Genomic DNA, 17,598 nt, shown 5'->3' with positions numbered 1-17,598 from the left:
AATAACTTTGGGCCCAGTGTAATTCGGTCTGAATAACTTATGGGAAAGGAACTCACACAGTGTTCAGAAGTCATTATTTTGCTTTCCTTTGTATACATCTCCCTTGGGGACCTTAAGGGCTGGAGGGGTGGCTGGGTTACAGCGGGATCTAAGGAAACTAAAAACTTGATTTGACTATATACAGTACACATTTATCAGGGACATTTTTCCAGGCAGGAGAGGAATGACCAGGTAGATGACTAGATATACTTGATTTTCTTTGTTTAAGGCTGTATTTTGTGGAATCAAAGCTCACAATGTGTATGAATAGTGCCTTTTAAGAAACAAGACCAGTTGTATGAGCCATGTGTGAACATTAAACGTCCTATTTCAAAGGCTAAAGTATTTAAAAGTACAACATTGGGATAAACTGTGATGCTTCTGATGTACAGCTCAAAAGCTGGGTATTGGACATCAGCTGTCAATAGAAATCACAGGTGAATGAGACACCATCTCCATCCCCAGAGTGGTCAAAGACAATTGGAGAAGACAGATGTGTACAAGACTGTGAGATGTGCATCATAATGAAAAAGTTTTGACGGGGTGTTCTCCCCAGGCCTTTCTGAAAGAGTTTGACTTGAGCTGAGACCTGAACAGCACAAGGCAGTGAGGGATGTGGATCTGGGCGGAGGGCATGGCAAACGCTTGCCACTAATTCTTTAAAGTCAGTGATACTGAACCGTTAGTTTGATTTAAAATAACATTACTAAACTGAAAGAGATAAAAGAAATACAACCACAAGTTTTTCTTGTCATTGTCACCAGATGAGGTTTGAGAAAGAAGACCTAGGATTTCCCTGGAAAAAAGATTTTCCCTGCATATACCTCAGTCACATCCATAGTGAGGTGGTTAACACTCAACATGCCACTTCTTAGAACATGGTGATGATCATTATGATCATTACAATTTTAGAAAGTTCCTCTTTTCTATATTCATTCCTTGTTCCACCTTGTGAGAGAATAAAATGTAGAGCTCAATATGACTCATTATTCCGAACGTTCTTAAGTTTGGGTATGGAGATTCAGTGCCTAAAATTTTTGTATTTGTTTGAAAAAAATACAGGTCCTTGTTTCTTCATTTTTTTTTCTTTAAACCTAGCATTCAAAATTACAGAAACAAGAAGGAACCAAACTGGTGGCATTGGAACTAGTTGTTGACTTTTATGCAAGTGACTTTTATGGAAGTTCTTGTTCTATCTATGTATCGTCTGTTCCAGGGGGTTACATAGATCTAGGATTTGTTCATCCTTCAAACTTACCTCCCTCTGGTGGCCACTATAACACCCAAAACTCTCCATGCCTTCCCATCAAAATCTCCCACAGGAGAGAGAGGGCTTGATGAGTTAGGTTTTTTTTTTTTTTTTAACTTTTTCAAACTTTATTATTATTTTTTTAATTTTATTATGTTATGTTAGTCACCATACATTACATCATTAGTTTTTGATGTAGTGATCCACGATCCATTGTTTTCGTATAATACCCAGTGCTCCATGCAGTACGTGCCCTCCTTAATACCCATCACCGGGCTAACCAATCCCCCCTTCCCCCTCCCCTCTAAAACCCTGTTTGTTTCTCAGTCCATAGTCTCTCATGGTTCATCTCTCCCTCCAATTCCACCCCCCCTCATTTTTCCCTTCCTTCTCCTAGTATCCTCCATGCTATTCCTTATGTTCCACAAATAAATGAAACCATATGATAATTGACTTTCTCTGCTTGACTTATTTCACTTAGCATAATCTCCTCCAGTCCCATCCATGTTGATGTAGAAGTTGGGTATTCATCTTTTCTGATGGCTGAGTAATATTCCATTGTATATATGGACTACATATTCTTTATCCATTCATCTGTTGAAGGGCATCTCGGCTCCTTCCACAGTTTGGCTATTGTGGACATTGCTGCTATGAACATTGGGGTGCATATGGCCCTTCTTTTCACTACATCTGTGTCTTTCGGGTAAATACCCAGGAATGCAATTGCTGGGTCATAGGGTAGCTCTATTTTTAAATTTTTGAGGAACCTCCACACTGTTTTCCAAAGTGGCTGTACCAACTTGCATTCCCACCAACAGTGTAAGAGGGTTCCCCTTTCTCCACAATCTCTCCAACATTTGTTGTTTCTTTCTCTGTCCATTTTTGCCATTCTAACTGGTATAAGGTGGTATCTCATTGTGGTTTTGATTTGGATTTCCCTGATGGCTAATGATGATGAATATTTTTTCATGTGTCTGTTAGCCATTTGTATGTCTTCTTCAGAGAAGTCTTTTCATATCTTCTGCTCACTTTTTGACTTGATTATTTGTTTTTTGGGTGTTGAGTTTGAGAAGTTCTTTATAGATCTTGGATACCAGCCCTTTATCTGTAGTGTCATTTGCAAATATCTTCTCCCATTCTGTGGGTTGCCTCTTTGTTTTGTTGACTGTTTCCTTTGCTGTGCAGAAGCTTTTTATCTTGATGAAGTCCCAAAAGTTCATTTTTGCTTTTGTTTCACTAGCTTTTGGAGATGTATCTTGAAAGAAGTTGCTGTGGCCGATGTCAAAGAGGTTACTGCCTATGTTCTCCTCTAGGATTTTGATGGATTCCTGTCTCACATTGAGGTCGTTCATCCACTTTGAGTTTATCTTTGTGAATGGTGTTGGAGAATGGTCGAGTTTCATTCTTCTGCATGTGGCTGTCCAATTTTCCCAGCACCATTTATTGAAGAGACTGTCTTTTTTCCGTTGCATGTTTTTTCCTGCTTTGTCAAAGATTATTTGACCATAGAGTTGAGGGTCCATATCTGGGTTCTCTATTCTGTTCCATTGGTCTGTATGTCTGTTTTTGTGCCAGTACCATGCTGTCTTGGTGATCACTGCTTTGTAATATGGCTTGAAATTGGGCAACGTGTTGCCCCCAGCTTTGTTTTTCTTTTTCAGCATCTCCTTGGCGATTCGGGGTCTTTTCTGATTCCATACAAATTTTAGGATTGCTTGTTCCAGCACTTTGAAAAATGTCATTGGAATTTTGATCGGGATGGCATTGAAGGTATAGATTGCTCTGGGTAGCATAGACATTTTAACAATGTTTATTCTTCCAATCCATGAGCATGGAATATTTTCCCATCTTTTTGTGTCTTCTTCAATTTCTTTCATGAGTGTTTTGTAGTTCCTAGAGTATAGATCCTTTACTTCTTTGGTTAGGTTTATTCCGAGGTATCTTATGGTTTTTGGTGCTATTGTAAATGGAATCGTTTCTTTAATTTCTCTTTCTACAGTTGCGTTGTTAGTGTATAAGAAAGCAACTGATTTCTGTGCATTGATTTTGTACCCTGCCACATTACTGAATTGCTGGATGGGTTCTAGTAATTTGGGGGTGGAGTCTTTCGGGTTTTCCACATAAAGTATCATGTCGTCTGCGAAAAGAGAGAGTTTGACTTCTTCTTTGCCAATTTGAATACATTTTATTTCTTTTTGTTGTCTGATTGCTGTTGCTAGGACTTCTAGCACTATGTTGAACAATAGTGGTGAGAGTGGGCACCCTTGACGTGTTCCTGATCTTAAGGGAAAGGCTCTCAGCTTTTCCCCATTGAGGATGATATTCGCTGTGGGTTTTTCATAGATGGATTTTATGAGCTTGAGAAATGTTCCCTCTATCCCTATACTCTGGAGAGTTTTAATCAGGAAAGGATGTTGTATTTTGTCAAATGCTTTTTCTGCATCAATTGAGAGGACCATATGGTTCTTCTCCCTCCTCTTATTAATGTGTTCTATCACATTGATTGATTTGCGAATGTTGAACCACGCTTGCATCCCGGGGATAAATCCCACTTGGTCGTGGTGGATGATCCTTTTAATGTATTGTTGGATCCTATTAGCTAGGATTTTGTTGAGGATTTTGGAATCCATATTCATCAGGGATATCGGTCTGAAATTCTCCTTTTTGGTGGGGTCTTTGCCTGGTTTGGGGATTAAGGTAATGCTGGCCTCATAGAATGAGTTTGGAAGTTTTCCTTCTGTTTCTATTTTTTGAAACAGCTTCAGTAGAATAGGTATTATTTCTTCTGTGAATGTTTGGTAGAATTCCCCAGGGAATCCATCAGGCCCTGGACTCTTGTTTTTTGGGAGGTTTTTGATCACTGCTTCAATCTTGTTACCGGTTCTTGGCCTATTCAGGTTATCAATTTCTTCCTGTTTCAGTCTTGGCAGCTTATAGGTTTCCAGGAAGGCCTCCATTTCATCCAGATTGCTCAGTTTATTGGCATATAGTTGTTGATAATAATTTCTAATAATTGTTTCTATTTCCTTGGTGTTAGTCATGATCTCTCCCCTTTCATTCATAATTTTATTAATTTGGGTCCTTTCTCTCTTCTTTTGGATAAGTCTGGCCAGTGGTTTATCAATCTTATTAATTCTTTCAAAGAACCAACTTCTAGTTTCATTGATCTGATCTACTGTATTTCTGGTTTCTAATTCATTGATTTCTGCTCTAATTTTAATTATTTCTCTTCTAATGCATGGCTTAGGCATCATTTGTTGCTTTTTCTCTAGTTCTTTAAGGTGTAGAATTAGTTGGTGAATTCGGGATTTTTCTATTTTTTTGAGTGAGGCTTGGATGGCTATGTATTTCCCCCTTAGGACCGCCTTTGCAGTATCCCATAGGTTTTGGACCAATGTGTTTTCGTTCTCATTGATTTTCATGAATTGTTTAAGTTCTTTGATTTCTTGGTTGACCCAAACATTCTTGAGCAGAGTGGTCTTTAGCTTCCAAGTGTTTGAATTTCTGCCAAATTTTTTCTTGTGATTGAGTTCCAGTTTTAGAGCACCGTGGTCTGAGAATATGCAGGGAATAATCTCAGTCTTTTGGTATCAGTTGAGACCTGATTTGTGACCCAGTATGTGGTCTATTCTGGAGAAAGTTCCATGTGCACTCGAGAAGAACGAGTATTCTGTTGTTTTAGGGTGGAATGTTCTGTAAATATCTATGAGGTCCATCTGGTCCAATGTATCATTCAAAGCTCTTGTTTGATTTTCTGCTTAGATGATCTGTCCATTGCTGAGAGTGGAGTATTGAGGTCTCCTACAATTAACGTATTGTTATCAATATGACTCTTTATTTTGGTTAACAGTTGGCTTATGTAGATGGCTGCTCCCATGTTGGGGGCATAGATATTTACAATTGTTAGATCTTCTTGTTGGATAGACCCTTTAAGAATGATATAGTGTCCTTCTGTGTCTCTTATTACAGACTTTAGTTTAAAATCTAATTTGTCTGATATAAGAATTGCTACCCCAGCTTTCTTTTGAGGTCCGCTGGCATGGAAGATGGATCTCCATCCCTTCACTTTCAGTCTGGATGTATCTTTAGGTTCAAAATGAGTCTCTTGTAGGCAGCATATGGATGGGTCCTGTCTTTTTATCCAATCTGCAACCCTGTGCCGTTTTATGGGAGCGTTTAGGCAATTCACGTTGAGAGTGATTATTGAAAGATATGAATTAATTGTCATCATGTTGCCTGTGAAGATGTTGTTTTTATAGATTGTCCCTGTAAATTTCTGTTGTAGATCACTCTTGGGGTCTTTCTCCTTTTATAGAACCCCCCTTAATATTTCTTGCAGGGCCAGCTTAGTGGTCACATATTCTTTCAACTTCTGCCGGTCGTGGAAGCTCTGCATCTCTCCATCCATTCTAAATGAAAGCCTTGCCGGATAAAGTATTCTTGGTTGCATGTTCTTCTCATTTAGTACCCTGAATATGTCTTGCCAGGCCTTTCTGGCTTGCCAGGTCTCTGTGGATAGGTCTGACGTTATTCTGATGTTCCTCCCTCTGTACGTAAGGACTCTTTTCCCCCTAACTGCCCTTAAGATGGTTTCCTTGGTTCTAAGATTTTCAAGTTTTACAATTACATGCCGGGGTGTTGGCCTGATCTTAGGAGGGGTCCTCTCTGCCTCTAGGACTCGAATGTTTGTTTCATTCCCCAGATTAGGGAAGTTCTCAGCTATGATTTGCTCAAATACATCTTCTAGCCCTCTATCTCTCTCCACTCCCTCCAGGATTCCAATTATTCTGACATTGAAATGCCTCATGGTGTCACTTATTTCTCTGATTCTATTTTCATGGATTCTGAGTTGTTTTTCCCTGGCCTCCTCTTTTCCCTTTTTATCTATTATACTGTCTTCCAGATCGCTTATTCTCTCTTCTGTCTCAGTTACCCTAGCTGTTAGATTATCTAGATTAGATTGGATCTCATTGATAGCATTTTTAAGTTCTGCCAATTCACCTTTTATTTCTGCCCTTAGAGACTCTATGTTGCCATTAATTGATTTCTCCATTCCAGCCATTGTCTTCACAATTGCTAGCCTGAATTCCATCTCCGACATCTTGGTTATATCTGCATCCATTTGTAAATCCTCTGAGTCTTTTCTGTTTTTGGGGCTCCTCCTCCTAGTCATTCTGTTGATGGGTGTTTGAGGGAATGTATAGAGTCCAAATTATTGACCAGAACCCAAGCAAGAGGCACCTGTTTTCTTGGGACCTTAGGGCTGCTGGCCTCTTGTTTTCCCAGCCTGTCTTCTGCGGGAGGGGCCTGCCGTGCTGTTACTCAGGCAACCCTGTTTGGGTGGAGTTGCCCTGCACCCCTGTGGCGGGGGATGGGCCCAGTGGGAATCAGTCTTTGGGGCTTTTGTTCTCTGGCACCTTCCCCTGGCGGTTTTCCGTGTCTCTTCCACGAGTCAGAGCAGAAGAGGCCGTTTCCAACCCTCTGCCTCAGAGCAGAGAGCACAGTCGGTTCTTCAGTGAGCTCTCCAGGCCACACCGTCTCCGTTTCTATCTGTGCTGCTATAAACTGCAGCGGCCTGGGTTGTGCGCCCCTCCGCAGCGCTCCCAGTGCTGCCTCCAGGTCGGGGCACGTCTCTGCCCTTTGTGCTTCTAAACCCCACCAGCTGCTCCCAGTTTGTGTGCGTGCAACTCCGCTGCTCGGGGTTTCCACCCCCGGGGGTTGCAGTTCACTGGTGGGACCCGGCGCACCGGGTTTCGGTCTCGGAGGCTGCAGTTCGTGTGCGCGTGACCGTCGCTCCGGTTTCTGTCTGGGGGGCTGCAGTTGGCACGCACGACCCCGCAGCTCTGGTTTTCCACCCCGGGGCTGCCCTAAAGTTCTTTCCCGATGCTACCGGTCTGCGAGTCTGTGCCCCGTCCGCAGGGGGCGAGGCTGTCACTCACCGGCGGTGTAGGATCCCCACGTGCAGGCACCCTCCCGCCGCCGTTTATCCTCCGATATCTGCCCGCAGAATCACGGCTCTCCGCTTGGTACCTCAAAACCAACTGCCTGCGATATTCTGTTTGTAGAGATCCAGATCTTACATCTCAGGCTGGTTTCGTGGGTGCTCAGAGTGGTCTGGTAGATATCCAGCTCAATCCCGGGGACCAGCTGAAATAGGGTCCCCTACTCCTCCGCCATCTTTCCCCCCTCCGATGAATTAGATTTTTATGGTAAATTCCCTTTGTATGTTTATATCTTGTTATGGCCTTGAGTTCTTACTGTGTTGTTCTCAATCATCACAAACACATGCAACATAAGGCTAAATATTTTTTCTGCTGTAATATTCATGCATCTATAAAAGAAAGAGTGCAACCACTTGGGAATGGACAGACCTTTTCGATTTGCAGGCCAGACTCCAGTTTTATCTTTGGAGCAGGCAGCATGCCCAGTTTAGATTGTACTTTGTTTCTAGGCCGTTTTGCCTTGGTTAAAGTCATTGTCAGTGGGTGAAATAGCTTGTGTTGTACTTTTTTTGCATAAAATTTTGGTTTCAAGGCCTACAAGAGAAGGAAGAATCATCCTACATTTCTACTCTATGGCCCCCAGATGGGACCCTTTCTAGTGATGGTTTGGGAACAACAGTAGAAATAGGTTTGAGAATCGTAGAACAGAGATGCTCAGTGCTGAAGGACAGGGAGGACACACTTTTACTATGCTCTGCTTTCTCTGACCTGTGCCCCAAGCTTCCACAACTTCCAGTGAAGCTTTGCAAACCAATTTCATTTTTAAACATGTGTCAAGAGCAGGATCACTTGTAGGTTTATAATAGGTCCAAAGATGTCTATGGGGCACAGGGATGTGAAAAGATGACAAAAGTGGTGGGAGCAGGAAAGAAAGCAAGAGATAGTGAATAAGCAGAAAGGATTATGAAATCAGTCTCCTTTATTTTTTAAAGATTTTTATTTATTGATTTGACAGAGAGAGACACAGCAAGAGAGGGAACACAAGCAGGGAGGAGTGGGAGAGGGAGAAGCAGGCTTCCCGCTGAGCAGGGAGCCCGATGTGGGGCTTGATCCCAGGACCCCGGGATCATGACCTGAGCCGGAGGCAGACGCTTAATGACTGAGCCACCCAGATGCCCCGAAATCAGTCTCCTTTATATTCCCCAAATGTATTTGAGGAAGATGATCCTTGAAGAGGAGAAACACCAGTGATGATGGAAGAGGTGAAGAGGCAGAGGGAGGTAATGGTGGAGGGAGTGGAGGATGTGGTGACAGAGAAGGAGACAGAGGGGAAGGATGTAGTGGAGGAAGAAGAAGAAGTAGTCTGAGAGGTTATGGAAGTGGGACAAGTGGGAGAGATGGAGATGGAGGGGGAAGAGATGGTAAAAATAGTGGAGTTGAAGGCAGTAGAGCTGGTGGTAGAGGTAGTGGTGGTAATAACCGTGGTGAAGCTTATGGCTGAGGTGTTGGGGGAGACGGAGATGATAATGAAGATGGTGAAGGCGGGTGGTGGGAGAAGAGTTGGTGGAGAAGGTGATGGAGGTACTCGGGGTGGTGGAGGCAGTAACAAAGAAGGTTGTGAGGGAGGTGGTCAAGGTAGTAGAAGAGGTGGAGGAGGTGGTAGAGGGAGTGGAGACAGTGGAGGAGGTGATAACATCGGTGGAGACAGCTGTGGGAGTGGGTATTGCACTGGCAGTGATGCAGGAGGTGGAAGGAGCAGTGCGGGGGTTGTGGAGGTGGTAGACGTGGTGGTGGAGATACGCGTGGTGGTAGCTGAGGTGTGGAGCCTACTGGGTCATATGAATAGTCAGTCTTAACAGAAGGCAGAGTGAGATATATGCACGAATGCCTGCGAGAACCAGCAGCCATTTGGAATACTGTTTTTTTTTTTTTTTAAAGTTTCTACAGAGGGCTCTCAGATATTTTTCTTACTAATTGCGTACATTTTGGCCTTGGAGTCTGAAATTCGTATTTTCCTAAATGACTCAGACAGCCGTTGAACAACATTAATGACCATTCATTCTCACTCTGAATGGATGCCTTTTACGTGCTAGACTGGATCAAGCACAGGACATCAAAAATGAAAAATACTTAGTTCCCATTTTCATTGAGGAAATAGACCTATAAACAGCTAATTACAATACAGTGAAATTAAATGCAATGATAGTGATGTTAAACCTCCAGAGAGGAGTGATAGATAACCAAAGGTGGGTAGTGTTGGGGCCAGGGGAAGCTTCCTGGAACAGGTAACACCTTAAGGATCAGAGAATTGGAGATGAGTTGGGTAAAGGGGAAGATGAGCCGTACTGGCCACTCTGACTCTCTACATGACTTCCCTTCCTGTCTACTTGGGTATGTAAAGCTCCTTGCATTATGTTGGCATCTAGAATCAGGTTTGAAAGCATCTGTGGAGGCAAAAAGTAAATCATAAGTGGGCTTAGAGTCTTCGGGTGCTTAGTCATGACATGTTCAAAAGTAGAGATACAAGGATGAGTCTCAGAGCTGGTGCCATCAAATTCTTCAACCCCACCCATTCTCTGAGCTTAAGAAGTGAGTGGGAAGACAGAATTTGAATGAATAGTTTTTCCTATCAGAGGAAGCAGGACAAACAGCACTTAGGCTGGGATGGGTGGGCGGGCAGGCATGCAGTATCTGTGTAGAAGATGGGTTGCTTACTCAGAGAAGACCTGATATTCAAGAAAAAGTCCGCCAAAAATATGAGTCACTCATTAGACTCTTTGAAAGGTGGGACATGCCAAGGCAGGGAAGGCAAACAGACTCTTTTATTAACTTGGACTAGGATGTACCCTTAGATATAACATGTCTCTAGAAATGAAAAAATTCTCTAAAAAAACAGTACACACATATCCTTGACCCAATTAAAATATATCATATTTTAGAGAGAAGGCAGTTAACACAGGGTTTGTCAAAGGAATGACTCAATAAGAATGCATGAAATATATTTGAATAGAGAATTTCAAAAGGTTTTTTTTTTTTTTTAAGTTTTATCTATTTAAGTAATCTCTATGCCCAACGTGGGGCTCAAACTCATGACTCTGAGACTGAGTCCCAAGCTCTTCGGACTGAGCCAGCCAGGTGCCCCTCAAAGGTTGTTTTTAAACAGAGAACTTATTAAAGTCTATGAAATACACTTCAGAAAATTGATTTCTTGGAATGAATACTGCAAATGACTACTCAGGGACCATGAAGAGCAAGCTTTCAGATATACCCCTTGGCCACCAGTTACCCCGTGAAGGGTAAGGAGCGAGGGAGAGGTCAGTGCATCTTTGGGCCATCATGCCTCCACAGGAGGTTGAAGACTGGCTTCATGCTGTTTATGCAGAATTTCCAAATTGGAGAAGGCCCTTCCCTTATCCAAAAGGCTTGGGTTCTTTGCCCACCTACCCTGGAAAGCAGGCTGTGGATTGTACCAGATGAAATATTAGAAGCTGACCTCTGAACCACATATTTAAATTCATTTCTGGTTTATTCTTTCCAAATAGCAATTGAGTTTGACTATTGTGTTCAGCCATCTGCAGCCCATGTTTATAATTGTTCGTGCTATCATTGTCTCTGAGATTTTCCCGGTTAATATTATTAAAGGGCGGATATATGATTTCCTGGGTGGTTCAGCTTACTCTTCTGGTCCGTTTTGATAAGAAAGTGCCTACCTGCTGCGTCAAGGGGCTTTCACTGGCATTTTGAATGTTTGCTTGTGAGGAAATAATATAGGAGACAGAACCACTCTACTGGTTGCCTTTCAGATAGAGAATTCTGTTTAATTTGCAAAAACTATTTATAAATTCGAACTATTAACAGCCTTTCTTGCTGGCCTTACAAAAGCAGCTCTTAGGAAATAAAGCATTTGGGACCCAGTGGGAAAGAGTCCAAGCTCATCCTGCCAAATCTCCTGAGTTATCCTGACCCCACCTGAGAATTTGGGATTTTCTAATAAGAAGGGGAGGGAGAAATTGGCCCCATTTGGAACAGAGATGATAGAGAGTAAATAGATTTGTCTGTTTTTCAAAGATAATTGTGGTTATGAAACAAAGCTAAGTAGGTAGCAAAATCCTACGCAGATTACAAAAGACGTTCTACATCTCTGAGTTAGCATACGTAATTTTAGGCCCCGAAGCAATGTCTGGTGGACCAGTTGAACGTGCTAGGGCAATTGTTGAATGAATCCAAGAGAAGCCATGGTTGGAATTAGATCATGGATTATAGAATTCCTAGAACTGGAAAGGCCTTTAGAGATTTTCTAGGCAAACCCTTTTGCTTCACTGCTGAGGAAACTGGAGCTCAGAGAAGCGTGGCTATTTCAAGTGATTCTGAGCGTGGCTAAAGCCTAAGCTCCTGATCCTCTGTGCTGTGCTTTGATGTAGGGTCAACTGGACTTCAAGTAGTGGTCTGCTGCCTTCATTGTGGATGTTCTCCAGACCACGTCATGGGTGGCATGCGAGTCCTCACAGCTATTCCTGCTACTCAACGATCACAAAGCATCTTGCTCTCATTTGTTTTGGCCACACCTTTCCTAGGAGGGCAACGTGCTCTGTATTGATGGATCCACAAAGCCCAGTTCTGCCATTAAGGAAGCTCAGGGGGAGCTTTGAGAGTCAGTTCCTAGGCTGGCGCTTTCCACCCCAAACTTTCTCATTTCCTGGGATTCTTTCTCAAGCTAAGGGGAAAAGTAGCCAGGTCTGGATTTCTGCTTTGCCGAAAAGTTGATAACATTTGCAGAAGTCTCGATCAGGTTAGTCAAACTCTCTGAGCTTTTGTTTCTCATATGTAAAAGAAAAATAATAATTCACAGGGTTTGTGACACACACAGTCCTGAGTGCAAGGGAGGCATTTAATATATGTTCTCTCTCTTGCTTGTATAATAAAATTTCTGAATATGCTGGCTTATGATTAGTTTAAGGAAAATTATTTTGACAGCTTTTTTTGTTTATGAAGATAACACATATTCATTGTAGAAAAATCAAACAATGTTGAAAATTATGAAGTCCCCTGAATGCCTACCATTCAGATATAACTATTCTACATACTTCTACATTGGTCCAGTCATCTCTTTATGCATCTATGTCTATATTTGTATTTATAATTTTACATACAATGAAATCATAATACAAAAACTCTTTTGCAATCTACTGGGCAAGAGGTCAATTCAAAGAAAATGCTAATAGATATTTTCTGCCAGATCTGGGGGCATTTTTAGTCCCAAATGTAGGATACAGTGGATAACACAATTTCATCTCACAGATTAAAACTTTGCTATGACCTGTTTGGTAGTCTTCTCCCCAACTGTCCCTTTCCTCTATTCTCCCCAGTAGAGAGAGAATATACGATGTCATTTTTGGAGTTTTGCAAAAAATTTGCCAACCAGGGAAGTCTACTTTATTTATCTTTTTTTTTTTTTTACTTTTATTTATCTTAATAAAAGGCCGGGTGAATAAATGGTATCTATTGTTAATCCCCTTGCAGCCCCTTGAATCTTCTGAGTTTGACCCTTCCCCTGTTTTCCATAGGACTCATCCGCAGGAGGACACAGACTCTTGTGTGCTTTAGCGCATTGGGTCTTGCTGACCGGTAGCTATGGGCAACCATTATTTTTGTTTAGACTAATCTCCCTGATGGCCCAGTGGCTTTCCCCATGAGATAGACAGAGTAACATTACCTATGCTCTATCCTTCACCTGCCTCCCAGCTTTGTCTGTTTTCTCTGTTTCTTTGGGCCTGTGCTAGTGGTGATCTGAGCGATAATTTAGCACCAGACATTAAGAAGGCACGCAGACCAATTCTGCCAAGAGTTTATAACCTAATGCTGCTATCTGCCCATTCACATCAGTACTCATTAGTAGAAAATACAACTAACTGAAAGTCTTTGGGTGTTGGGAGACTTGGATCCTACTGAGCAGATGCAAACCTTCAGTATTATAATCTTATGTAGGAGTATCACCCCAGCATGGAAAGGTTCTCACTTATGAAGGGAGGATGTCAATATTCATGTGGTCCCAGCCCACCAAGATAATGTAAACAAGGCCTTTCTTACACTTTGAGGTCCTGTGATTAGAGTTAGCAATTTCAAAGTAACATTTCCAGGTTGTTTTGTGTTTTGCCATAATTGGGCCAAACTCTCTCCCAGAGTCTCTGTGAGTTCAGAGCTTCTTCCCAGTCTCCCTTCTCCTCACTGCAGGAATCTGCACTGATTAATTAGTGCCAGATGTATTGGGGTAGTTTTGTCCAAGAGCTTTCATCTAGGAAGAGGTGGGTTGAGTACACCCACTTGTTTCCCACCGTCTCCAGAAGGAGCAGCTTTTAACTATGAGTCTGAGGCAGGGCTTTGAACTATGACCTAAAGATGAAAGGCTCATCACCAATCTTACCTGCTCATCAAAGACCAGGCAGCGGGGGTGATATGCAATCGAGGTTCGCTGGCACCTCTAATGCCTGCCCTGACAGAGTTCTGCCAGGGCCTGTTGTGGAGATGAAGACATTATGGGGCCACATGGGTGGTTCTAGAACTTCTGACCTTCTTGTGCCAAGTTTCTATCATAACTTAAGATTATCTAGACATGTTCTCATTAGGAGCAATGGTTAATTGGAAGGAAATATAATATACTTAAGTTAGAATTTTGCTTTTTTGAGCTTCTTCTCCAAGAGAAAGCTTCTAATTTATGTGGCCTCTGACATCCAAAGAGGATATGTGTGTGTGTGTGTGTTCATTCTCATTCACTGATTATTTTAAGCTTTATCCCTATAGATTGAGAATTACTGCATAAGATGGTAAGATGTTCTGGGTGAGCAAGGAGGGAAGTAGAAGGCATAATTCTGCAGGAAAATGAAATGGACTTTCCATATATTTGTATTCATGTGTGCTCATAAATGGATAACCTGGAATTTCTATTTCTAAATTCTGAAGGAAATCCATGACTAACATGTCTTATCTATGACTGAAAGATTGGTGCTACTTTTTTTTTTTTTTTAAGATTTTGTTTATTTACTTGTCAAAGAGAGAGAGCACAAGCAGGGGGAGTGGCAGGCAGAGGGAGAAGCAGGCTTTCCGCAGAGCAGGGAGCCCAAGGCGGGGCTCGATCCCAGGACCCTGGGATTATGACCTGAGCCGAAGACAAACTCTTAACTGACTGAGCCCCCCAGGCATCCCTTGGTGCTACTTTATAATTAAATAATGAGAATGAGTAGATGAGTGATGATGAGGAAGCTGAATTTGACTGGGACACATTTGAATTTCTGTTGTGCTCCTCCTCCCTTGGTTAGCAGAGAGGCTAAAAAGAAGTTACCCAGGGTTCAAGAGAGGAGAGCTAGGTTTTCCCAGAAAATGTGGACAGAAGTTTCTTTGTGTGCTAGGTATTTTCCATTTTTCTCTCCAGGTCTACTCACCATCTTTCTCCACCCACTGACTACATTGGAGGCTCCTTTGCCCTTTGTCTTTTAGTGGGTTTGACAGTAGGAGGCATCTATGGTATGTGGAGGCCAGGAAGGGAGTAGGTCAGGATATTTATTCTCTTGAGTCCCTTCCTGCTAGGTTGCTGTGGGTTGTCTGTGTCCATCTACCTATGACCATAGCTCCTGTTGGAAAGTCCCTCCTCTCTCCAGACTAAGACAGATGCTTCCTCCTCTTGCCCTTTCAGCTACATGGTAGTAAGAGCTCCCTGTTGTTGCTAGACCCGAGGCTGGTTTCCTTACACTCTACTATCCCTCTTTGTAAATAATCCATTTATTAGACTTTCCTCTGTTACCATGTTTGATGTGCCATCTTTTTCTTCATGGGTCCAGACTATTATACTTGATGAATATTTTATCCTTTGATGACAAAGAACAGAAGCTTATACACACTAGCTCAAGTACAAAGTGAATTTACTGAAAGGACACAGAGGGGGTAAGGGACATATACCAAATCATCTGGAAAGTCAGTTTCCAAAACCATTCTTCAGTCTTTGGTGGCACTCTGCCTTTTCTTATCTCTGCTTCTTCTGTAAATCTGCTTGCTTCTACTGCTTTTTACATATTGGCATTCTCTCTTCTGTCTCATAAATTATTGTTTTTTTTTAAATTTGTTTGGCCATGGTATAAACTCTGGCTTTGACCCTATTTAACCTTTTAGTCAGGGAGTTCCTACCATTTACCTGTTTCTCAGTGTCCTATTTCCCATATCCCAAGAGAGAGAATCAGAGAGGCCCAGTTTGAGTTAGGTCAATTTATGGTCCATTCAGGTATGGTGGAGGACAGAGGTACACAGGACTGTTCTTTTCATGGATGTGAACTTTCTTTCTTCCAAGAAAGGTGTGTGGTTGGGGATAATTGCTAGCATTTCTACATAATACAGTGAGTCAGTCTTGTGAAGAGTATCTAATTCAAATTCCAGATGAGAGTATTGGCTAATTTAGTCCTTATGTCATTTGGAAAGGCAGTTTATCTGCTTCATTCTTTAAAAATTTCAGAGGAAAGACATTTGATAATTCCAGAAACCTTGGAAGAGACCTCTGCTGATGATTTTTTTAACCCCTTATATCTAACCTGCTATGGACTTTGCTCATTTATTTCTAATTTCCTGCCTTTAACGGTAACCAATGCATTGTTCAATGTGACACTAATGGAATCCTTCTTGGTGACTATGATAGAAAGTGATTAATGAGATACAGAAACAATCCTGATCTTTCTTTAAGATAAACATTATATCCTTGCCACCATAGCTGCAGCCATGACCAAGATGGCTGGGAGACCCACTGCCTACCTCAAGGATGCCTGGGCCAAGGAGATGGTGCTGGTCGCATCCTTCACCATTGGGGGGCTCACTATAATTCTGCCCTCCTCAGCCCCTTCACCAAATATGCCACGATGATTAACCAAGCCACAGCCTACAACTATCCAGTGCCCCTCCAAGATGATGGGAACATGCCCCACATGCCCAGCCACCCCCAGGACCTCCAGGGCCCAAGATTGGAGTGGCTGAAGAAATTGTGAGCATCTCTGGTGACGTGGAGGAGGCCCCCTCCCCTGTGGCCAATAACATATGAAAAGTGACTCCAGGTGAAAAGAAAAAGGTAACCATTATATCATACTTGGGAGTGAGCCTGTATTAAAATCAGGTTTTCAGTCCCCACTTAAATATGAGAAGAAAACCAAAGATTACAAAACATCTGAGGAAAGCCTCTAACATTTGAGAGAGAAAGAGGGAAATAGAGAGAGAGAGGGAAGGAAACAGAAACAAAGCAACTTGGAAGAAACAGATTAAACAGAAGAAGAAAAATTTAAAAATTAAGGTGTATCATTAATATGGAGAATGAGAGAAGACATGGCCTGCATGAAATAAGAATACTATTTATACATGAAATAAGAAAGAATACTATTTAAAAAGGAATATTCAGTGGATAAAAAATAGACTCCTAAAATTTAAAAATGTAACAGCAAAAATGAAAAACTTGGTGCAAAGATGGAAGATAAGGTTGAGTAGATCTCCCTGAAATAAAGCAAAAATAGAAGGAGATGGAAAATAGAGGATGAGATATTAATAAAAATAATATTTAAGGACAGTTTGAGAGATCCAACATCTGAATAATGAAAGTTCCTGAAGAAGGAAATAGAGAAGATGGAGAGGAGAAATTCATCAACCAAACAATTCAAGAAAAATTTCTCTGGAAGGGCATAAGCTTCCAGACTGAAAGGGTTCATTAAGGACCCTCAAAATGGATGAAAATAGACCCACATCAAGGGCTCTTCATTATGAGATTTCAGAATATTGATGACAAAGGAGATCCTACAAGCTTTTAGAAAGACAACAAGTAAGTCACATAAAGGATTGGGATCAGAATGGCTTTCGACTTCTCAAAAGCAAAATTAGAATGTAGGGAACAATAGAGCAATATGCTTCCAAATTATTACCAACCCAGAATTTGATACCCATTCAAAGGATCAGTTAGATATGTGGGGGGAATCTTCAGACGTACTAATTCTCAAAACTATTTCCTTCCCACATACCTTTTTTTAGAAAGTGACTGGTAGATGTGTTCCATGAAAAGAAAGGTGTAAACTAAGAAAAAGCTAGATATGAGACACAGGAAGCTGGGAACAAAAGGAATACACAGGACAGTGAAGGGAGACACCAGGAAGACAGTGAGTGCACCAGGCATAGAGGTATGGAAGAGATTAGAAAGTTCCTGAACACACTTCTTCAGGAAGATGAAATTAATAGACTATCCCATGTGTTGGAAGTCTTGAGAAGAGATTTAGACAACTGTCAAAGATAGGTATTAAATTAATGATAAGTACATAGAAAATGAAATAAATGAAGATAATAAGGCAATTATTAATT

At 41.7% G+C, this 17,598-nt stretch overlaps 1 pseudogene; it reads left to right on the top strand.

The window, feature by feature from the left end:
- The first annotated feature begins 15,996 nt into the window (after positions 1-15,996).
- LOC123862412 (NADH dehydrogenase [ubiquinone] 1 alpha subcomplex subunit 3-like) lies at positions 15,997-16,496 on the top strand (annotated as a pseudogene).
- The last annotated feature ends 1,102 nt before the right edge of the window (positions 16,497-17,598 follow it).

Source organism: Mirounga angustirostris, unplaced genomic scaffold (assembly GCF_029215605.1).
Source record: "Mirounga angustirostris isolate CCGP_5_RB_7025 unplaced genomic scaffold, mMirAng1.0.hap1 SCAF_9, whole genome shotgun sequence".
Classification (NCBI taxonomy): Eukaryota; Metazoa; Chordata; class Mammalia; order Carnivora; family Phocidae; genus Mirounga; species Mirounga angustirostris.
This window is presented reverse-complemented; position numbering and strand designations above follow the sequence as displayed.